Source organism: Podarcis erhardii (genome assembly GCF_964252035.2).
Source record: "Podarcis erhardii genome assembly, chromosome: 6".
NCBI classification, from domain to species: Eukaryota; Metazoa; Chordata; class Lepidosauria; order Squamata; family Lacertidae; genus Podarcis; species Podarcis erhardii.
This window is the reverse complement of record NC_138510.1, coordinates 19,219,100-19,242,855: the sequence shown is the minus strand read 5'-3', so window position 1 is coordinate 19,242,855 and position 23,756 is coordinate 19,219,100. Positions and strand designations below refer to the sequence as shown.

At 44.2% G+C, this 23,756-nt stretch overlaps 1 protein-coding gene across 4 annotated transcripts in view; it reads right to left on the bottom strand.

Moving 5' to 3' along the window:
- RIPOR3 (RIPOR family member 3) overlaps positions 1-23,756 on the bottom strand; it is a 99,390-nt gene that overhangs the window by 64,281 nt on the left and 11,353 nt on the right. Inside the window, exon 1 of one of the 4 annotated variants that reach the window (XM_081867594.1) lies at positions 691-708. The exons of the other annotated variants lie outside the window; for them this stretch is intronic. The gene's annotated coding sequence lies outside the window, so the exon portion shown is untranslated. Of the gene's footprint in view, positions 1-690; positions 709-23,756 lie in introns of those variants that run through there. 4 annotated transcript variants of the gene reach the window in all.

The following is a 23,756-nucleotide window of genomic DNA, read 5'->3' as shown; positions in this document are numbered from 1 at the left end:
CTCTCAAGAGTCTTCTCCAGACCATAATTCAAAAGCATCAATTCTTCGGCGATCAGCCTTCTTTATGGTTCAGCTCTCACTTCCATTCATCACTACTGGGAAAACCATGGCTTTAACTATACGGACTTTTGTTGGCAAGGTGATGTCTCTGCTTTTTAAGATGCTGTCTAGGTTTGTCATTGCTTTAGATAGATAGATGATAGATAATCCCCCAAGAGATGGGGATTCTTTTTCAGCAGCAGAGCCGCATTCCCTTCTGGTCAAGCTTTCAGAGGCCACATGCAGAATCAAAGGAAATGTGGGTGGAGCAATGAATGTGAATTTGACCTTTGCACACACAGCAATCTCAAGCAAGACAAGTAAGAAATATTCGAGTAGAAGGACACGATCCAGCCAGACTAAAACACTCAAGGTTGAAAGGAGGGCCTGTAGAGACGGGGTATGCCTTGTGGAAAGCTCCAAGGGCCGCCTAGAGAGACTACAGAGGGCCACAGGGTCTGAGGCTCTCCGCTCCAGTTTTACATCATACGGGCAAAAGAGATGTCATACAAAATATGGGCTCTTTCTTGATTGGAGAAAGTGGTGCAGGACAAGGAGAGGGAGGCAAACCATTACCTGCAGCACCGTTTTCCTATCTAAATTCCTCCCCGCCCCACATGCTATAGACCACTATGAGTATGATATTGGTACCTCTCTTTAGCTTGGGAGCAGCGGGGGGAGAGAGAGCAATTTCGAACATCAAAATGGTGCTGGGGAAATGATGGCGTATCCCCTCCTCCATCACTGCTGCTTCAACCATTTGCGGGGGATTTTCTTCAGCTCATACAGTAAATAAAACGCCGGGGAGAGGGGTGACACCATTAAAAGCACTTATGCACAGAACCACCCCACATTTCTGATTTGCAATTTCTGTACAAAACTAAAAAAACAACAACTGAGAGCAGCACTTGAGAAAAGAAAATGAGGTCATGATGAGCAATGCTGTCACAGTTTGCCAAAGCGGAGAAACTTTGTTTTCCTTATGTCCTGCCCTACTTGTCAACAAGGCTGACAAACAAGCAAAGAAGAAAGGATAGGTATGGTAATGGACTATGGAACTGGCAAAGGATAGGTATGGTAATGAAACTGGCAAAATTAACAACAAAATTAAGAGACTCTAATGGTGAGTGTTTCATGGGAGAATGGAAGCCTTTTTCAGGACTAGTTAAAGAAATATTATAGTATGAAGAACTCGCAAGCAGGATTTGAGTTATGAGCATCACAATTAATTAGATTATAATGCTGTGGTTATGTTTTAATAGATAGAACATAGGGTGTGGCAGAAGGGGAGAGACAACAACCCCATGGAAGACGGGGTGGGGCGTTGATAAAAATAAGAGAAAAGACGAACTTGTGTTTTGATTGCAAATGTTAAAAATGTTGAAACTTAATAAAATATAATGGAGGGGGAAAGAGAAGAGGCAGGTGGATAAAAGTCTAGGCATCTCTTTCCCCCACGGCTTCTTCCCTTTACATCATTCCCTCTCAACCCTGCTTCTCTGGGAGGGAAAATGCCATCTGGGGAAACTTGCACACAATTGTATGTAACATGTAGTTCAGCCCTAAGCCCTAAGGGCATATGGAAACCAGGCTCCCTGGGAGAGAAAAACGGGTACACAGTATATTAAATACAGACGGCCTAAAAAGCTTGGAAACCACTGTGCTGGCATTGCGCAAGATGCTTCAACAGCCTTCTGTTACAAATAAGCGAATGGCACAGTTACGCAACTCCACAGTGTGAAGCAACCAATTTATCAGCAGCCGTCAGCAGCCATCAAGTCATGGAAAGAAACATGCTTGTTGGCTGGCCATGGACTGCATTACTATATTACAGTGTTACCTTGGTTCTTGAATGGCTTAGTTGTCGAACAAATAGGCTCCCAAATACTGCAAACCCAGAAGTAAGTGTTCTGGTTTGCAAACGTTTTTCGGAAGCTGAACGTCCGACACAGCTTCCGCTTGAGTGCAAGAACCTCCTGCAGCCAATCGGAAGCCGCACCTTGGTTTTTGAATGGTTTTGGGAGTCGAACAGACTCCCGGAACGGATTAAGTTCGAGAACCAAGGTACCACTGTACTTGTATTAACCAGGCACCGAAAATGTGAGTGTGTGTTTGCGCCCCAACAATGTACACTGCTCACCAAACTGGACAAACCCAAATTATTAATCATGGGATCCTCTTTCCTCGATGTGTACTCATCTGTGCAAGTTAAGCAAGCAGACTTCTAGGAAATGTGTTGGTTAGCATCATGTATTTTGAACCTAAGGTTTGGGTTTTCAACAAAATTTGGCTTTTTGGTCAGGGCTGATGTGGTTAAGACAAACGCTAAGCAGAAAGTGAAGGATGTGAAGGCAGATAGAAGAAATTCTGTATCCTGTGGGGGAGAGCAGTACACATAATCAAAAAGGAGGAAATGCATCACCAAACAAGGGAGCGAAAGAGGACATTGATGTGGGTAATATTTACAAAAGCATAGATATGTATAAATGTAAATTTAGAAGAGACTGCTATAATTTAAATAGAAAAACCACCATAATGGGAAAGGCTGTGGCCAGTTGGCCTGTGTGCCTGCTCAGTCTGTTCTCCAGGTGTTCACTATTAGGGACGCGGGTGGCACTGTGGTCTAAACCACTGAGCCTCTTGGGCTTGCCAATCAGAAGGTCGGTGGTTCGAATCCCCCCAACAAGGTGTGCACCCATTGCTCTTTCCTAGCTCCGGCCAATCTAGCAGTTCGAAAGCATGCCAGTGCGAGTAGATAAATAGGCACCGCTGTGGCGGAAAGGTAAACGGTATTTCCATGCACTCTGGTTTCTGTCATGGTGTCCCGTTGCACCAGAAGCAGTTTAGTCCTGCTGGCCACATGACCTGGAAAGCTGTCTGTGGACAAACACCGGCTCCCTCGGCCTGAAAGCAAGATGAGCGCAGCAACCCCATAGTCACCTTTGACTGTACTTAACTGTCCAGCGGTCCTTTACCTTTACCTTCACTATTGAAGGACCCCCTCCTACAATCCCTTCTTAGGATTCTTTACCTTTAAACCACATGTGGACTGAACAATCCTTCAAATAAAGTATGGTGTATGGTCACCCTGTCTCTGGGGCACTATCCATGGCCCTTAAAACATCAGCTAAACAACACACATGTACTTTTAACCAAAGTAAACACACCATTTTCAGCCATGTGGTATCTCACACCCATTTGTATTGTTTTACCTTGGAATCATAGAGACTAGAAACTTGTGGCTTTTAAAATATGAGTCGTCAAGATTCCCAGGAATTTGTGTTTCTGATCCTGCAGATCACCAATGCAGACAATTACAGAAAGACAGAATCAACACATCCTCGACCATATGTTAAACAAGAGGATTGTTTTACTGCACAATAAAAAGGGCAGCTGTTACTCATTGGTTGTGAGGGGTCTGGGTTTCTTTCCCCAGATTGCTTCAGTTGTGAGGAAATCATGTTTTCCCAGCACAGAAACTGCAGAATTTCAATCACTTAGGGGATGTTTTTTTTGGGGGGGTTTCTTCTAATCCCAGTCAGCACATTCATTGCAGTTTCGGGTGCTTTGTGGGACATGATTGTTGAGCATTTTTGTCTCCTTCTGGCTAATAATAAGAATAGCTTATTATTTATATGCCGCCCATCTGACTGGGTTGCCCCAGCCACTCTGAGCGGCTTCCAACAAATTAAAACAAATTTTAGGGACCAAGACTCACTGTAATGAAGACTTTTCTGTCTTCACCTGGAGACAGACCATGCGTGCATTTTCCAGGGAATCAGGCTAGGGCCTGTGACACCACTGGGGGCAAGAGACACACTCCTACTCCGCTGCCACAACAACACAAAACGGACATTTAAACACCCTTTTTTAATTTCACAGCAGTTTGGGAGGACTTCCTTGGAAACAAAGATGTCCACCACTATAAAGCTCACGAATGAGAGCATTTCCCTTTCAAAATTAAGGAAAAAATGGTGAGCATCTGCAGTACTGCCCATCGATCCCTGATATTTTGTGAGTCCCTTTTTCCAGGCTGTGCATTTTGCCTCCCTGGTTGTGGAAAACCTCTCTGCCCCATTGCTTTTTTCCTTTTCTTTTTTTAAGCAGCAAACAAGCTATTCTCCAACAGAAAGTCTTCATTCTCCACCTTAACACCACCACCACAGAATCTTGCACTGTTTAAACTGGATACATGCTAATACGATGCTTTTTTTTTAAAAGGAAAAATCTTGGCTTTTGTCTTCTCGAAAGGCTTTGACTACACCCTCATCCTCTTTAACCATCATGTAAGGATTTTACATTTTACAGCTGGGGAACTGCATGACTAGGATGTCCAGGAGACAGATCAAATTAAGGAAACAGAAATAACAGTGCGCCTCATGTGAAGCACAGGAGGATTATTAACTGTAAATCTGGCAGCTGTAGAATACACACAGACAGACACACTCACAGAGGACAGAGGAAGAACGCAGGCAGCGGAGGCTGGTCCACTAGGGCAATTGGCAAGCTGCCCTGCCAATCTTAGTTGCCCCCCACTTGCCTGCCTTCTTACTTGCAACCAGTACAAGGTGTGTCAGATTCCTTCCTCCTTCATCTTAGCACAGCGTACCAGGGAAGGGGATGGGGACCAAACAGGAATTAGATGGTTCTGCTTGTCATAGGCACCACCTTCCCTTGGGAATGAATTGGGAACCATTGAAGAAAGGGCCTGGATAGTGTTATGTACTGAAGTTCTCACCCTGGGTCAGCAGGGGGATTATGTAGATAGTTCTCACTCAGGTCCACATATGCATATAAGGGATTGAAAGTGACGTTCAGTGATTGGATAGTTACAGAAAGTTGTTACAGTTGTGTTGTACTGGAGCTCTATAAAAGCAGGCTGGCTGAACTCTTCAGTTCAGTTCTGGCCTGTGAATAAACAAGAGCTATTTGAAGAATCGCTGTGTCGTCTGATATGTTCACCCACAACTTAACAGATAGCTCAGTTGGTTAAAGTGTGGTGCTGGTAACACCAAGGTGGCAGGGTCGATCCCTGTATGGGACAGCTGCCTATTGCTGCATTGCAGGGGGGTTGGACTAGATGATCCTCAGGGTCCCTTCCAAGTTCCAACTCTACAATTCTACAAATAAGGAACTTTTTTAACAGAACAGGAGCAATGTCATCATCTGCCAGAGCACCACAGCCCAGGGTGGTATGCATGGGTGGAGCGTACCCCATTTTGTAAGAAGACTAGGCTCAGATACTTAAGGACTCAGCTACATTCGTTTTTTTAAAAGTAGTTATAAATGCATTCTAACACTGTGGCACTAGGTGGTGCTGTAGAGCCGAAACCGGAACACTGAGAAGTTTTCCATTGTGAGCTTTAAAACGTTTTTTCATAGCGTTCTCTGAGCGTTTTTTTTTATAGCTGTGTAGATGCAGCCTCAGTGAACTTTGTGGCTGGTCAGGGAGGTTGAAATATACAGTGGTGCCTCGCAAGACGAAATTAATCCGTTCCACGAGTCTCTTCGTCTTGCGGTTTTTTCGTCTTGCGAAGCACAGCTATTAGCGGATTAGCGGCTATTAGCGGATTAGCGGATTAGCGGCTATTAACGGCTTAGCGGCTTTAAGAAAAAGGAAACAAACTCGCAAGAACTCGCAAGACATTTTGTCTTGCAAAGCAAGCCCATAGGGAAATTCGTCTTGCGGAATGACTCTAGAAACGGAAAACTCTTTCGTCTTGCGTATTTTTCGTCTTGCGAGGCATTCGTCTTGCGAGGTACCACTGTACTCGGAGTCTAGAGTGGATTTCATGCTCTTTATTCAGCTCATAGTTGTGAGGAGGAATGGAAGTTCCCCCAGAATGTCTGCTTTATATACATTATTTACACAATGGGCCCCACATGATTGGCTAATTCCAGGATTCACCTACAGGCCAATCAGGTTGCGGATTCACTTCCACCTGGAGCTGGATTGGGTGGCTCCTATGGACCAATCAGGCTGCTGCATTGTGAATCCTATTGTTCTAGGACCAATCAAACTGCTGCGTTGTGAATCCTATTGTTCTAGGACCAATCAGACTGCTGCATTGTGAATCCTATTGTTCTAGGACCAATCAGACTGCTGCATTCTGAATCCTATTGTTCTAGGACCAATCAGACTGCTGCATTCTGAATCCTATTGTTCTAGGACCAATCAGACTGCTGCATTCTGAATCCTATTGTTCTAGGACCAATCAGACTGCTGCATTGTGAATCCTATTGTTCTAGGACCAATCAGACTGCTGCCTTTTGGATCCTATTGTTCTAGGACCAATCAGACTGCTGCATTGTGAATCCTATTGTTCTAGGACCAATCAGACTGCTGCCTTTTGGATCCTATTGTTCTAGGACCAATCAGACTGCTGCCTTTTGGATCCTATTCAACTCACTACATAACAGAGGTGAACCCAGGTTTTCACAGCCAAGTGCAACACACTAACTTTTTGCAACATCCTTTGCTGGCTCACCACTGTAGAATTGTCTGCTGATCCTAATAAATCATGCACCATGCTATGCAGTGCTACTGATGCTCTCTCTGTGTGTGTGGATAGGCAGAGAGAAGCAGCTTGCCAGGTGAGGCAAAAGGCACCATGCTAGCCACCCAGCAGGTGAGCTGCTTTTGCTTACTGGGTGGGGCAGGGGAGGGTTGGTACAGTGCAAAGGGCACTGGTTGAACCATCCTGCCCTTCTGCCACTGCATTTGCACCACAACATTAAAGGAACCAATCAGAGAGCAGGAAGGGGGTTTGGGGATATTGGGGAACAGAGAGAACTTTTTTGTTTCTTCTCTGGACTTCCAACTTAGCTTCATCTCGTTTTTACACAAGCAGTTTTTTCTTATGTCTTTTTGTGCTGTAAGATATATCTTGCTTGGAACACACAAAGAAAAAAAACCTCTGTTTTTAGATTCTGCTATTTCTCCTTGTAATAATTTTCCACTGGGTTAGGCTTTCCTGTACTGAGTTTTCCAGATATTGAGCTATGCAGCATTGATTAAATTTTTGTTCCTTGTTTTGGGAGGATTTTACCCTTGTATCCGCACTGTTCCTTGAGATTTTACACACAAACTAGTTGTTGTTTTTTCCTGAGCTTCGGTCTATAGACAACTTTGAATATAGATTACTTTAGTTCTCAGGTTAGGTTTACTATTTGATTTGATTTTTACTAATTTTCTGTTGGATTTTCCTGGATTCTTTTTTCTAGGACACCTGGTTGATATGTAGAAACATGCACCTAAGGAGCCTGCTTCCTGGAATTTGGCTTTCAATTGGTAGCTATGTCCTTCTCTTAAACTAAAAGGCATACCGTATCTTTCGCTCTATAGGACACACTTTTTCCCCTCCAAAAATGAAGGGGAAATGTGTGTGCATCCTATGGAGCAAATGAAGGCTTTCGCTGAAGCCTGGAGAGCGAGAGGGGTCGGTGTGCTCCGACCCTTCTCGCTCTCCAGGCTTCAGGAAGCTATCTGCAAGCCTTCGGAGTGCGGCGGGAGTTCCCACGGGCTTCCAAGGCTTGCGGATAGCAGCCTGAAGCCTGAAGCCCAGGGAGCACAGCGCCAACTCGCGCTGCACTCCCTGGGCTTCAGGCAGCTATCCGCAATCTGCGGACATATCCGCAGAAGCTATGTCTTGGCTTCTGCCAAAGCCGCGCGCAGCCTCTCCCAGTTGGAGAGGTTGCGCGTGGCTAAAGAGGAAGCCAAGACAGCCAGCGGGATGGATCCCGCTCGCTGTCTTGGCTTCTTTGCTCTTTGGGGCTGAGGGGGGATAATTTTTTTCCCTTTATTCCCCCCCTAAAAACTAGGTGCGCTCTATGGTCCAGTGCGCCCTATGGAGCGAAAAATACGGTATTTCACACTATGCATGCAATAGTCACTTTGTATTTGGCATCTCCCAAGATTCATTTGCGCACGATGTGCTGTTGCTTCCTCTTTGATATTATTCTGCTTATATCTTTTTTTACAAACTGTAATGCATTCACTGGTCTTCTGCTGATGCATTTAAAATAAATCTTTTCAAACAGAGTATGGCCTCTGGAGTCTTGTTTGGTCACCACCTTCTTGCCCACTGGGACAAATTAAGAACTTGACTTCCATCTAGCAGCTAGCCCACCCACCAAACAAGTTAGACAACTTCTCCAGGTTTTCAGCCCATAAAGGGTGGTGCCTTCAACCCAGAGGGAAACAGAGCAAACAATAGGAAACGCACATCAAAAACTGATTAGCAAAATAGAAAGCATGCATATTTCTTTTTAAAAGACTGTAAAAAAAAACCCCAGACCCTAGACTGAAAGTCTATGCCTCACCCACAAAATTCAATTAAAGCATCACCCAGCACTCAGCAAACCAAGCTGCAGCACAGCTAACAAGTTATATATAACCAGAGCCGTGTGCATTCTACAAATCTACAATGCGTGGATTCAAGACTTCTAAATTCTTTCATGTGCATTCTTGGTTGCAAGGAAATTTATACTCTTAAAATTAATATTGCCAACATTCTTGGCAGAACTTGCCACAGGCTCCTATACATGTGCGGTTTGCACACATATTTGGCTCTGTCCCTGTCACAGGCATTGCAACCCAAAGACAGGCAGAAGCTTTGGTGCATGCACAAAACTTTGCACAGTCTCCCTGAGTTCATCAGTCTCACATACAGATCTGCAAAGGCCATTGATGGATAAGAGGAATCCCTGAGCATGCAGGAGCCCTGTGTGTACCACAGCTAGATTAGGGTATAAATAACATCCTTGTTGAACAAGGAAATTTACAAGGTTGTTCTGAAGATCCTTAGGAAACAGTGTTCCTGAGGCATAGTGGTCTTGCTGCCAGTAAATCCACAAACCACAAACAATGAAGCAGCCTCCAGTAGAGACTGGATGTGAAAATTAATTAGATGGCTTCTCCCAGAGCCTCGAAGGTTGAGACCAAAACTGGAGCGGTCAGTTCATGTACCTTTGGGCTAACCCTTGTAGCCAAGCCAGCTTCTCCAGATATACTGATCCCTTCCTTCCATAATACTTCCTTGAATATTTCAGAGTTTAAACATTTTGCTATAAGAATAAAAATCCAGGGAGTTTGGACATCGAGGCAAGAGGGAGATGAGGATTCAAGGAAGGGGTTTCTTGGTCTGTAAGGGCTATTGATGCTGCAGCAATGCCTGCCGTCTTCCTTACATATCGTCCAAAGGTGGCTCTTGCCATCATCTTCCTCCTCCTCCATCTCTTGCCTTTGTAGAAGTTTGCAGGGAGGAGAATGGGGACCAAACCTGAAATAGCTGGTGCCTTCATTATACACCTATAGGTGCCAGGTGAAAACGTTCCTCTTGAACCTGGCCTTGGGCTGATTGATATCCGATGCCCTTTTAAATGTGTTGTGGAAGGGGGGGGCAGACGATTGGATTGCCTTTGTTTTTGTTGTTTATTTTGTGCTTTGTGTATTGCAATTTTATGTTGTGAACTGCCCCAAGTTCTATGAGTATAAGGAAGTATAACAACAACAACAACAAGAAGAAGAAGAAGAAGTTGGTTCCACCTGTCATTGGCTTCTGCTTCACCAACTGTTGCCCTCTCTACCTTCTGCCCTACCAGTTCCAGTGGGCACCAGTCTCCACTGCTGTCCACTAGCTACCTTCCTTATATAATAATAATTTATTATTTATACCCCACCCATCTGGCTGTGTTTCCCCAGCCACTCTGGGTGGCTTCCAACAGAATATTAAAATACAATAACCTATTAAACATTAAAAGCTTCCCTAAACAGGGCTGCCTTCAGATGTCTTCTAAAAGTCTGGTAGTTGTTTTTCTCTTTGATATCTGGTGGGAGGGTGTTCCACAGGGCAGGTGCCACCACCAAGAAGGCCCTCTGCCTGGTTCCTTGTAACTTGGCTTCTCGCAGTGAGGGAACCGCCAGAAGGCCCTCAGTGCTGGACCTCAGTGTCCGGGCAGAACGATGGGGGTGGAGATGCTCCTTCAGGTATACTGGACTGAGGCCATTTAGGGCTTTAATCAGCACCAACACTTTGAATTGTGCTTGGAAACGTACTGGGAGCCAGTGTAGGTCTTTCAAGACCAGTGTTATGTGGTCTCGGTGGCCTCTCCCAGTCACCAGTCTAGCTGCTGCATTCTGGATTAGTTATAGTTTCCGGGTCACCTTCAAAGGTAGCCCCACATAGAGCGCATTGCAGTAGTCCAAGCGAGAGATAACTAAAGCATGCACCACTCTGGCAAGACAGTCTGCGGGCTTCCCGCCTTCCCTCCTTCCTTTATTTTGCTTAAATACCAAATCAGGTGTCTTTCCAATTAATCAGTCAAGGTGTGGCCATCCGTCATGTAGGATTTAGTTAAGATTCCTGCATTGCAGGGGGTTTGGCTGGATGAGTCACTTCCAACTCTACAGTTCTACAACAAAAGCTGTTTTCTGCCAAGTTTGGCCAATGGGTCCATCCAGCTCAGTATTACTTTCAGCAGCACTCTGGGATTTGAGGCGCGAGTGTTTCCTCAGCCCTACCTGGAGATGTCAGGAATTGAACTCGTGACCTTACGCCTGCTAATCCTGTGATCTCCCATCGAACTACATGCATTCCCCCTCGGTCTATGTCATTGTCTGCGCCTTCACAAGATCAGCTGCGCTGCACAATCTGGAGGGCTGTTCCACACTCTCCTTGAGCTCCACTCTGATCAATAGCAAAGCGAGATCTTGTCACTGCTCAGAAGACCTAGACAAGGTGCTCCAAGCACACTCCTGCAAGGTTTCCTTTCCACTCAGTCCAAAGGCCCAGAACAAGCCACTCTGCTGCAGACTGATTTACGAGCTCGGAGAGAGCCCACTGTTGCCTCCGCTGGTTTCCATTTCAATCTGATGACAAATTCAAATGCCTGAATCGCAGATCCTGGAATGCAGCAAAATCTAGCTGGACAGTCTGCTCAGTCTTGGCAGGAACCAGAACTGCATTTGGCTGAATGCTAATAAGCCCTTTAAAAGTAAGGGCATACTTTCAGGAAACTATCAAGGGAGGGGGAGAAGCCTTAGGAAAGAACAAGGCCAGGAAATACACATCTTTCAGGCTGCATGCAGCTCTCAAGACATTCTCCTTGCTGTTAACCCTATCTCCAGGGGCAATTGGCACAAATTAATTGATTTATTTGGTGGTTTAGATATAGATGCCACCCATTAGCCAAATGACGGTTTGCAACACAATGCAAACAACAATAAAACCAGAGCAAAGCAAATCAGAATAAACCCACCAATGAAGAGCAGCAATTTTTAAAAAGTGAAGGCGGAAAGTGGGAGAAGGACAAAAAGCAAGCCTCCTTGGAGAGAGAATGACACGAGATTGGCACCACCACTGAAAAGGCCCCATCCCAAAATGCCTCCTAGGTCAGCTGGATGCACTTAGAATGTGAGCTGCGTGGAGCTATGCAAAGTCCAGCACTTGACATTTAGCAGAGGTGCTGTGGTTGTCCTGGAGCTGTCTTCCCCAACCTGATGCCCTCTAGAAGTTGCTGGACTACAACAAGTAGTAGATGGTGTTGCAAGAGGGCAGAACGCAACTGATCTCCTGACGGCTGAGTTGCTGGTGCTCACCAGCAGGTGGAGGAGTAAGGAGTTGAGTGAGGTGCAAGCACATCGACAGAGGAAACTGGATGCTCCTGCTGGTGTATTTGCACTGCGCCAAATCTCCCTGCTGCCTCAATCCTCCCCCCCCCCCGCCTCAGGCCAGGTCAGGTGAGCACTACCGTCCCCAAACACACTGCACACTCCTGACTACAATCCATCCTGGCTGGTGCTGAATACAGTTGTTGTCCAACAACATCCACAGAGCCACAGGCTCTGTACCACTGGCTTAGGTTTGCCCAGAATCAACACAGCTCCTGCGATTGCATTTAGCCATGCTTTGATATGACCGCTTGTGCCTCCCGTAATGGAAGGGGGAAATTGCTGCTGCTAAGATAATGATAGAAATGGCACCATTCCTGCTTCTCCGGCCCAATCCTGATCCTAGCAAGTGCCCTGGGAGTTTTGCCATGGCTTCGGAGGGAGGAAGAGCAAGACTTCTATAATCACGATTTGGCTTGAATGATGGAAAAACACATTAGTTATGGCCTTCTATAGGAAAGATACATCAGGGTTTTTCCTACTTCCAAGGTTTCATTTTAAAAAAAGAAAAGAAAAAAGGAAGGAAGGAAGAAAAATATTTACTGACCTGCTCTCTTCTTCTACTTCTGCTATGGGATTAGTTAGATGATGGTGAGAAATACCATCTGCTCTCTCACAGCGCAGGAACCAGAGAGTCCAACAGCACTTTAGCTCTTTAAAAACAAGCCACATGGATGGAGAACGGTGGAATAATATTGATGACGATCAGGTCTCCCAGCTCAACCTGAGCCTCAAGAAATACGTGCCTGTACTGTTCACTTCTCCTTCCCTCCCATACTATTACAGCGTAAAATAAGCACTTATATCATAAACTAGTGTAACACCCACCCAATATTGGAATGTGTATGGAAATGTGGTCACAAATGGATTTGCAAGCGGGGCCTGCAACATAATGTTGCAGCATGACATCCTCGAACATTCGGGGTTCCAGGCACAGGGTACTTCATTCCGTTTCTCCTCTTCCCCTGCCTTCTGGGTCTTCTACCTAAACGACACTCTCAGCATTATACGGCCACTAGGTATACTTAGTTCTTATTGGTTGTTTGGGGTTCCCACCTCCTCTGGATCTGAATAAGGACTTGGAATAATACGGAATATTCTGCATACCTGAATATTCTGCGTACCTGAAGATGCACATTTCACTGAGATCTCACAGCATGCAGATCTAATCAGTTTACTATACTCTAGCCATATGAATGTCAGATCATTGATTAGAAATGTTTAAAATGTGTTGGGTTTCCTTTAAACCAAACGAGAGCGCTTGAATCTTGAATCGAGGGGATCAAGTTAGCAGATTCTGAATCGGCTGGCTTGACTGTTAGGGAAGATGCTTTATATTTCTAAAAATCACCATGTGATGGGATAAATTTAATATAGTCATAATAAATTAAGAGAATGAGATTAAAGCTGCAATCCTAACCCCATTTAACTGAAAATAAGCCTCACTGAATTCAGTAGGATTCACTCCTCAGTAGACATGGTTAGAATTTTACTTTATGGCTATTATTCTATACACACCCAGAAATAAGCCCCACTGGACTCCATAGGACTGAGCATACATGCAGAGGTTTGCACTGTAAATTTTTATGGGGTCTTATTTTTCTGCAGGTAGGAATGGGATCCAAAGTGTACAGTTATGATAGCCTTTGTGAAAGTAAGCACTTATCAGTGTCTTCAAATAATCATAAAAAGCTGGCAGGAGCATGCTGCAAAAATAGATAATAAATTCAGAGGAGCACGGCTCTCTTCTTTATTTATGAGAACAAATTATGTATGACACCATTTAAAGGGAAAAATGTAAACACAAGAGATGGCTCGGTGGAAAGGACCATAAATTAAAGTAACTCTGAAGCACTGTGCAGAGGGTTCCATGCAGAGCCTTTTGGCGGGAGTGGCAGCCGCTCAACCTGCCCGGACACAGCCATTAGTACTACCTCCTAAGCATGCTCCCGTCTGCACTATACATTCAAAGCAGTATTATACCACTTCCCCCCAAAGAGTTCTGGGAGCTGTAGTTTGTTAAGGGTGCTGAGAGTTGTTAGGAGACTCCTATTCCTCTCCCAGAACTACAATTCCCAGAGTGGTTTAAGAGTCTGTCTTCCCAAGGAACTTAGGCTCTAGGAGGGGAATAGAGGCCTCCTTACAGCTCTCAGGGCCTTTAGCAAACTACGTTTCCCAGGATTCTTTGGGGGAAGCCAACACTGTTAAAGTGGTACAAGGCCACACCCTCACCCTACAATTAAAACAGTCCCATACCATTTAACAGTTACCCCAAATAATCCTGAGAGTTGTTGTTTAAGGATGTTGAGAGTTTTTAAAAGTCTGCTGCTGTATTCCCCACACAGAGCTACAAAGTCCAGAGTTCCCTGATTGTTAAACCATAAGGAAAATCTATGCGTAAATCTCCTTGACTGGGTCAGATTCTTTTCCACAGTTACCTTGACTTTTGCCTGCACAGTTACTATTACTACTCTTGAGTCTGGGCATGCAGCAACTGAAGCAGGTTCAGAGACGTTGCACCCAGATCAACCAACACCAGCTGCAAAGTGTGCCAAGGGAGTCGCCTGACCTTCCATATTTCAACGAGAATTGCTCATCCCCAACCACAATCTAGGACCACAAACCAGGAAGATCATAGGTGTGTTATTAGTTCAGTGACACAGCATCTGCTTTGTGTGCTGAAGGTCCCAGGTTCTGTCCCCAGTATCTCCAAGAGGCCTTGGAGAGCCACTGCCAGCCAGTGTCAACAGCACTGGTCTAGATGGGCCATTGCCTGACTTTATAATGAAGCTTCCTATTTTTCCTGTATCACCATCATGTGCAGTAGCTTGTTAGTCAAGGGCATTGTTGTTGTTTAGTTGTTTAGTCATGTCCGACTCTTCGTGACCCCATGGACCAGAGCACGCCAGGCCCTCCTGTCTTCCACTGCCTCCCGCAGTTTGGTCAAACTCATGCTGGTAGCTTTGAGAACACTGTCCAACCATCTCGTCCTCTGTCGTCCCCTTCTCCTTGTGCCCTCCATCTTTCCCAATATCAGGGTCTTTTCCAGGGAGTCTTCTCTTCTCATGAGGTGGCCATGTCTTAAGCATGGGTAGCATGTCTTAAGCATGGTGGTTTTCATGCTGCGTTCCCTTGCACCGCAGGCAGGCAATTCTGCATTCCTCGGGCTAATTTGATTTTATGTGGCCCTTGTACTAATCTCGTGCAGCCCTTTTTCCTAATTTCAAACACCCTCTGCAAAGGATCAGTTTGGCTCAGAGCAAACCTGTTGCTCTCCCAGCCAGCAGACAAGAAGAGAAGAGGGCAGCCGAAAGAGAGAGAGAGATTGGCAGAAACAGAGAGACAAAGAGAGAAAGAGAATGACAGAAATGGAAAGATAGAACAGATGTGGCTATAAAAGGGAGAGAAAAGGTGTGGCTCTGCCTATTTTCTGCTCTAGTTCCTGTTGGATTCAGTCTCACACACAGTCAGCATCCGCCCTCTGACAGCTTAGCCCTGAGGGGATGTGCGGGGGAGTGGCTAAGATTTCCCACCCCTGCCTTAAACCATTAAGGGCTAGATAGCCTTTCAAGCAGAGGACTCTTTCAAATGGAGGGCTGTAGCCCAGGATGCTTGCCCACCTGGACATTGACTTGCTTCAGCTCAGAAGGGAAGCTGCTAAGTAGATCTGGCCTTGGCCTGAGGGACAACAGCCTACAGCTCAAGGAGAGGCGTAAAGCCCCTGACCCCTTCCTGTTCTTGAGGAAGGCGTGCCCATTAATGATGGTTGCCTTAATGTGTGTTTAGAAACTGAAGGGAGGCTCTTGGCTGCATTGTTCTGAACTCTCGTTGTTCTGAAGCCAACACCAGCGTTTAAGAAACAATTCCTTAAGTGAGTGGCTTATTCTCTTGCCAAGTTCACAAGATCTCAGGAAATGACTTGCTGGATCAGACCAAGGTCATTCTAGACAAGAACTGTAGACCAACAGTGGGCAGCTAAGTGTTTCTGGGAAGCTCACAACATCTAATTATAAGGGCCAAGAGAGGTTAAACGGATCTTTAGCATGCACATTTCTTATAATGTAAGAATGTATAATTTAATGGCCTCCTGTTTGCATTGCAAGTCCATTCCTCCAATGGCATGATAAAAGCATATGAGACTTTCTTATAATGAATCAGCATGACTAGACCAGTGTTGTCTATCTTGACTGTGGCCTCAGGTGGGGTTTTTCCCTAGTCCTTGTGCCTGAAGTATTTTAATTTGGGATGCCAGGGACCAGATAAAAGACTTTCTGCACTACCACTGAGCCTTTTCCCTTTTCTGACTTTACACCGGCAAGCAAGAAAACTCTTAGATAAGTATATCATTCCACTTCTGGGCTCTTGGAAATATCATGCCCACGATTTCCTGGTGATGAAGACCCCAAATCATGCCATTACCCTATTCAAATCGTTCAAATCCGCGCGGCGAGGTAAGCTCCCATTGTTCTGTCCCAGCTTCTACCAACCTAGCAGTTCAAAAGCACACCAGTGCAAGTAGATAAATAAGTACCACTGTGGTGGGAAGATAAACAGCATTTTTGTGCGCTCTGGCTTCCACTAGGTGTCCCGTTGAGCCAGAAGCAGTTTAGTCATGCTGGTCACATGACCCGGAAAGCTGTCTGTGGACAAACGCCGTCTCCCTCGGCCTGAAAGCAAGATGAGTGCTGCAACCCCATAGTCAAGTCCAACTGGACTTAACCGTCCAGGGGTCCTTTACCTTTTTTCACCCTACTATGATCAGCAAGCAGTGATGCCAAAATGTAATCTTGTTATCAGTACCCCCTGCAAAAAAAGCAACCAGATTCTTCAAATAAATACCCACATTTTGGAGAATTATTCAAATATAAACATAGTTAACCCCCCTCCCAAAAAATTACATTACGTATTGTTTTCTTTTCTGATTGGAAAAATTAGATGTTCTTTAAAAGGTATTTAGTGGAGGCAACTGCCTAGGCAGAGTTACTTTGTCTGTGCCCACAGCCTAACACCATAAAGCACATTTAGTCACAATATATTGTCAGCGGGGAAGAGGAAAACTGAAGACTGGAGGTTCTTTCAAGATTTTACCAAAACAAAGTCACTCCAGCAGGAGCCAACATAGTCATTCAAAGGCGAGGCTACACTACTGTACTACAAAGTAAACGTAAAAGATTCTCATGTATCAAGGAAAAGATATTTCAGGGCTCTGGACTTGACTTCCCAACTGCTGGAGCACTGACAGTTCCCATTTTAGAAATTTAGCACTGGGTTACAGTCATCATGACCCAGCCCACAACATGTTTCATGGACATAAATAGATTGCTCCCTAGCAGAGAACAGATCATCCACTGGTTCTGCATCAACTTAGTGATAAGCTCAATACACATGTAAATAATATTCTACACATCTAGGTAGGTTTGGCTAAACAAAAATGTTGTTTTTAGCAGGCTCCTGCCTTATGTCAATAGGCAGGGTATTCAATGTGTGGGTGCCACACCACTAAAAGATGGATTTCTAACAAATGGGAGGGTGTATTATGTGGGACCTGTAACTGAACCAGTTCTGCAGATTGAAGCATATATAACTGGTAAGGCGATCTTGCAGATAAACTGGCCCCAAGTTGTTAAGGGCTAATGGAAGGCAGAGGCTGAGAGAGAGAGAGTGGCATGCCAAAGATTGCCCAGTTTGTTATTATATATACACCATTTCATATTTCAAAGAAAACTTTAAGGAGTTTACAACAACCTAAAAATATCAAAATGTCAAATACAAAAAAAAAAACATTTCACATTTTAGGATAGCACATTGGATCTGATGTGCAATTAAACACCAATATGCACTGAAACGAGTAACTTATGGGGATCGTAATAACTACTAGCAGGTCCAAAATGGAGACAGCCAAGTCCGCCTTCCAATTATGCAAGCATGTACTTATGGACAGCAGCAGCACAATCACTTCTGCTATGTATGTAGCTAGCATATTTTGGGGGATAACTGCATGCTCCCCACCCCTATAACTCCCTGCTGGTATAAGGGAGCACCCACAATCATTCTCCCTCTCCCCTAATACCTATCAAGACAAAAACAACAACAAACAGGGGTGGCAGTTTTGGCCTTGGTGCTATCTGAAAAGAGTGCTACCCATCGGTGTCATCTCCTTTGAGCTGCTCCATCTGGGACTGCAACAGCACGGGTTAAAAACTCCATGGGGTGGGAATGTTCCTAACAAGTTATCGTCTATCACCTCCTCCAAGTTCTACCCTTGCTTGTTGATGATCAGTTGGTGGGGCAGCTGGTCTACAGGGTGGGTATGTAGAACTGAGTGATCCCTACTCTATCCCCACGATGCGGGTGGCGCTGTGGGTTAAACCACAGAGCCTAGGACTTGCCGATCAGAAGGTCAGCGGTTCGAATCCCCGCGACGGGGTGAGCTCCCGTTGCTCGGTCCCTGCTCCTGCCAACCTAGCAGTTCGAAAGCACCTCAAAGTGCAAGTAGATAAATAGGTACCACTCCTGCGGGAAGGTGAACGGCGTTTCTGTGCACTGCTCTGGTTCACCAGAAGCGGCTTAGTCATGCTGGCCACATGACCCAGAAGCTGTACGCCAGCTCCCTCAGCCAATAAAGCGAGATGATCGCCGCAAACCCAGAGTCGGTCACGACTGGACCTAATGGTCAGGGGTCCCTTTACCTTTTTTACTCTATCCCTACACTGCTTGCCACCAGCAAATCAACAGCTCAAGTTCAGTGCACCCTATCTTAGCTGTGGACTTCCTAGTTCATAACTCTGTTCCGTAACATGTTACAAACCACCAGACCATGGGGAAGACACCACCAGATGGGCTTCGCAAAGGTGGATGCTATTTTTAAAAGACTCAGCCTTTCCAATGAGAATGCCGCTTCAAGAGTCTGTTATACAACTAGCTGGAGATTATTTGTATTGTGTTTCACCTGTAGGGATGGAACAATGCAAACAGCCTCACAAGAACACAAAAGGTATAGGCATATATACCCTTTAGGCACTACGCTGGAATCTGGCTGTGTCTATTTCTTGGTCCCGTCTGTCCAGGCTGGAGGAAGCATATGTGAGATTGTGAAGTTTGTGATGATTCAACCAGTAAATCAAAGAGGTTATGTGAGTACAGAGAGAAATATGCTGGTGGAGGACCAGGCTGGGGGGGGGGGGGGAGCGTGCTGTTCATGGAAAACATCCATCTTAATGCACTTGAATAATCCAAAAATAGCATAGCGGGTTGCTTAAACTTTCAGCTGACACCGAGCCCAAGGCATTTTTAGCAATAAAATGATGGGGACATGGAGTCAGCATCGGGCAATTTCAGAATGAAAACATTTCCTCAGCCTTAAGGAACATCTGGGAGATTCGGAGAAAGGAAGGGCGCAATCAGCTCGATCTTAAACACTTTAATTCCAATGGCAGTGCCACAAAAGTGCAATCCCATAGTATGGAAGATAAATTAATGATATGACTGGGCAGGGGTGTAATTCAGCTCCAATACGGGTCCTGTTTATAGTTCACCACTTATTTCTTTTTTGCTTTTTATGAATCTTTTATTAGCAAGCGAAAGAAAGAAAGAAAGAAAGAAAGAAAGAAAGAAAGAAAGAAAGAAAGAACAACAATAAAAATACTAATACAAGAAACATCATCAGGTCACAGCGAGGATACAATACCCATGTTAAACATATAAATCAATATAAGCCCTCCAGATGTCCAAATAGGTATCCACGTAAGATTATCGTTTATAGGAAACATGCTTGAATGCAGCCAGGACAGCAAGACTATCAGGCCATTACATAATAGATGGTGGATGTTTATCCTTCCAGGCTTGATGCACACATTTCTTAGTAAGGACTTACAAAATCCACTTCTGCCGTCTTGCTTTTAGCCCCCATACTATAGGAACATAATTTAAAAATCCATGAACATCTGCAATTATCAAGGATTTCCACCAGTACAATATTGATATGGACAACAACTACAGTCCAAAAAATAATACAGTAGGTCACAACACAAGCCCATACCATATGCATCAATGTGGCTTTTTCAGCATAACACCTCCAAGAACTATATGTATTATTATTATTATTATTATTATTATTATTATTATTATTATCCCACCTTTTCCCCCAGATTGGGGCTCAATGCAGCTTAAAGATAAAATAGCAAAAGCCCAAAAAATAGTCATTTTTAAAAATAATGAAGCACTAATAGAATTAAAATAATATAAAAATATATTTCTAAAAACACAGGTAATGTAACTGCAAGAAGGTAGGGGAAATCACAGTGCAAGCCCTTTCCAGTCAGTTCCTAAAGGCCTCTTGGAATAAAAGGTCCTTGCCTGCAAGCAGAAGAAAGGAGCCAGTCTAGGCTCTCTAGGAAAGAGAGTCTAGACTTCTCTAGGAAAAGTCTGGGAGCAGATAGGACAATGCCAAGCAGAAGACAAGGCTACACAAAGAGGGAAAATACTGCTAGCATCTCCATAACCTATTGCCAGCACTGAGCAGAGGACAGGTCTGGCCACCCAGGCAAACGGTGTCTCTTATTCCCATAGGCATGAGTGGCAGGCATTCAGTAACATTGGAGAAAATAGAGCACTGTCCTCGGGGAGACAAAATAGAAAACCCAGCATCTAATTTGGCCCACGCCTCAGCAGCATAGTGCTTATCTCTCTAGGGTTTGGTTATCCATGGTTCAATGCAGCGGGACCTCCAAACCACAGCAGCCAATGGTTAGCACTTGATCTTCAAAGTGGAGTGGGAAACCCTCTCCAAACCATGGTTTTCAGTTGTGGGTTGAAGTGCTTTTTGCGGTTAGGAAAGTGACAGGGAAAAGCACTGCAATGTAGGGAATGAACAGGTGGTTAATGAGAAAACATATAAACACCCCACAAGTCAATCAGGATAAATGCTGGATGGACTCTCATTGTCATATAGCTGCCCCGCAAACAAATCAGAAGAAATGCTCAATAAAGACCAGAAATTGACCTCTGCATAAGCTTAGTGCAAGCAAATTAGGATATATTTTCAATAAACAGATCATGTGGAGGAGCCCAGTGTGTACTTAGGATTGCAAACTTCATTTATTTATTCCTCGCGTGGTCTACCAGCAGTTCTCTGGCAAACTAGGATGCCCAAGAATGGGAACTACTGGGTTAAAAAAGAGAGGCTTCCCTTAATTCAATATACATTCACTTTATATTACTAATAAGTTAACATTTGTCAGCATCAGAATCTGTCACAGTTGAGAGTACTCAACTACTTTGTTTGCTTTCAAAGAGACAGCCTTTATCTGCCGTTGCCACTAAGCCTGTTGTGAGTGAGTTAGAATAAATCAGTTCTGAAGAAATGAGCAGCTCTTTAGGAAAAAAATGTTTTAAAAAACTCCTCAGGATTTTAATAAAACTGTCTCTGAGGCATATAAATCACGTTCCTAATACAGTATATTTCAATTTCCAGGACTGTATGGAGAACCTTAAAATGTTAACAGATGTAGGAAAGTATCGTCCTCCTACACTCTCTTTCTCAAACACACATATACAGAAAGCTGAAATATGGCTGCAACATTTTGATTCACCATCATTGGAGGGGTGGGTTGGAACTGGAAAAAGAGCTTTACTGTTTAGATTGTTTCTGTGGTAACACATCTGGTTGTGCAATCTTGAGCCAGGATGCTAACTATCTTGGAAGGCAGCAAATCATGTTGTTGTTGTTGTCAGCGAGAAGAATGTGAAGCACAGAGTGGGAGATGCATCTGATCCGATAAGAGCTCTTCCACCATTATGATCTCCACTCACAGCCACATGGAATATCTCTTCAGATACCCTTGCTTAGATTTAAAAAAAAAAATGTGCAAACATATATACCATATCACAGCCTTTGGAATTTTTAAACACTAGCTCTATTTAAAAAACGACACAAACTTGGTTGTCGCCATTTCCACCTGGGTGTGAAATAAATTGAAGACAGAAGCGCTTGCATGGCGTTATGACTGAGAAAACCCTGGATCTTCTCCTTAGCCAGAAACCAACCAACCGAAAACAGCTAGCAATCACACTTATCTTCCTGAAAAGTCTGCATAAATATTTATGCTTATTTATATAAATGTAGTACAAGTTAGATTCACTTTAGCACTAAATGCAGCGGCTATTAGCACGAAGGGGAGCTGGCTGCCAGTATGTGCTCCTTGGCCCGCCCCGCCCCTAGCAAGGAGCCAATAAAAAGCTCTTGTCTGGGGACCCTTTCCACCCAATCAGATCAGATCAGAAATTGACGTAAGTTGATTTCTTGTTTGTTGAGCAATTCCTCCCATCTTCCATCAGAACTGCACTTCTGTTCCGGAGATATTTCCTCTTCCAAAGTTCTGAAACCACACAATTTGGTGGTACATGGCAATATTGAGCTGGTCAGCCTCTATGGCCATGTATCCTTGTGCTGCTGGCAATGACTGACCTGCCTGGGGTAGGTTAGACTGTGTAGTTCCAAAGGGCCAGGATGGAAGGGATGTAGCAAGCTCCTAGGATAAAAATGGGAGGCCCAGTTCCCTATCCACTCGTTTCTCTAGTACAGTGGTACCTCGGGTTACATATGCTTCAGGTTACATACGCTTCAGGTTACAGACTCCGCTAACCCAGAAATAGGACCTCGGGTTAAGAACTTTGCTTCAGGATGAGAACAGAAATTGTGCTCCAGCGGCCCGGCGGCAGCAGGAGGCCCCATCAGCTAAAGTGGTGCTTCAGGTTAAGAACAGTTTCAGGTTAAGAACGGACCTCCGGAACAAATTAAGTACTTAACCCAAGATCAATAAGGCCTTTAAGAACCATATTGTCAGGAAAGCAGTGTTTAATGTCTGGACAAAATACAAAGACTTACTGGAAAATAAAACTCCAAGGTGGCTCTCACCTCTGGAGGCTAAGGCCCTAAAAAGACCCAATATGGAGGCCAAATGGCCAAAATATTGGGAAATATTAGAAAAAGATGGAGACAATTGGAAATTGCAGAGTTTAGAGAAAATGAAGGATAAGGTGCGAGACTGGTTACATTATGCTCAGATTAAAGAAGTTTTTAAAAACGATAAAAAGCTAGGGTTCCAGGTGGAGAAATCGAAGTTAGAAACTGAATTGTTAGAACCAAAGACTAAGGTATTATCTAGAATGTATAACTTGCTGTTAAAATGGAATACACAAGACGAAATGGTTAAATCGGCTATGATAAAATGGGCACAGGACATTGGGCATAATATTATGTTTGAGGACTGGGAAAGGTTGTGGACCACTGGGCTGAACTTCACCGCATGTAATGCTCTGAAGGAAAATGTAATGAAAATGATATATAGATGGTACATGACCCCAGTTAAACTTGCCAAAATATACCATTCGTCTGATAATAAATGTTGGAAATGTAAAGAAAATGAAGGAACATTCTTTCACCTCTGGTGGACATGCCCTAAGGTGAAGGTCTTCTGGGAAATGATATATAATGAGCTGAAAAAGGTATTTAAGTATACCTTCACTAAGAAACCAGAGGCCTTCCTTCTGGGTATTGTCGGCCAGAAGGTGTTAAAGAAGGACCGAACATTCTTTATGTATGCAACAACGGCAGCAAGGATACTCATCGCAAAAAACTGGAAAACTCAAGATCTACCCACACTGGAAGAGTGGCAGATGCAACTGATGGACTATATGCAACTGGCCGAGATGACTGGCAGAATCCGTGACCTGGGAGAAGAGAAGATGGAGGAAGACTGGGAGAAATTCAAGAAGTATCTACAAAAACATTGTAATTTGATTGAATGTTAAGAAGGATGCTAGATTATAAAAAACTGGCCACCACTAAATTAGATTTGAAATTTGATGATAAGTGAGACTAAAGAAAATATAAAAAAATTTTTGGAAGAAGTGTTAGATTATATTTGAATGAGTGGACATGAGATTGTAAACAAGTTGATAATTTGTTTGGAAAAAACTTTTAACGATGTAAATGGGAGCGGGAGACGTGAGGGAGTCCAAAGAAGGGATGAAACTATGTCTGTGA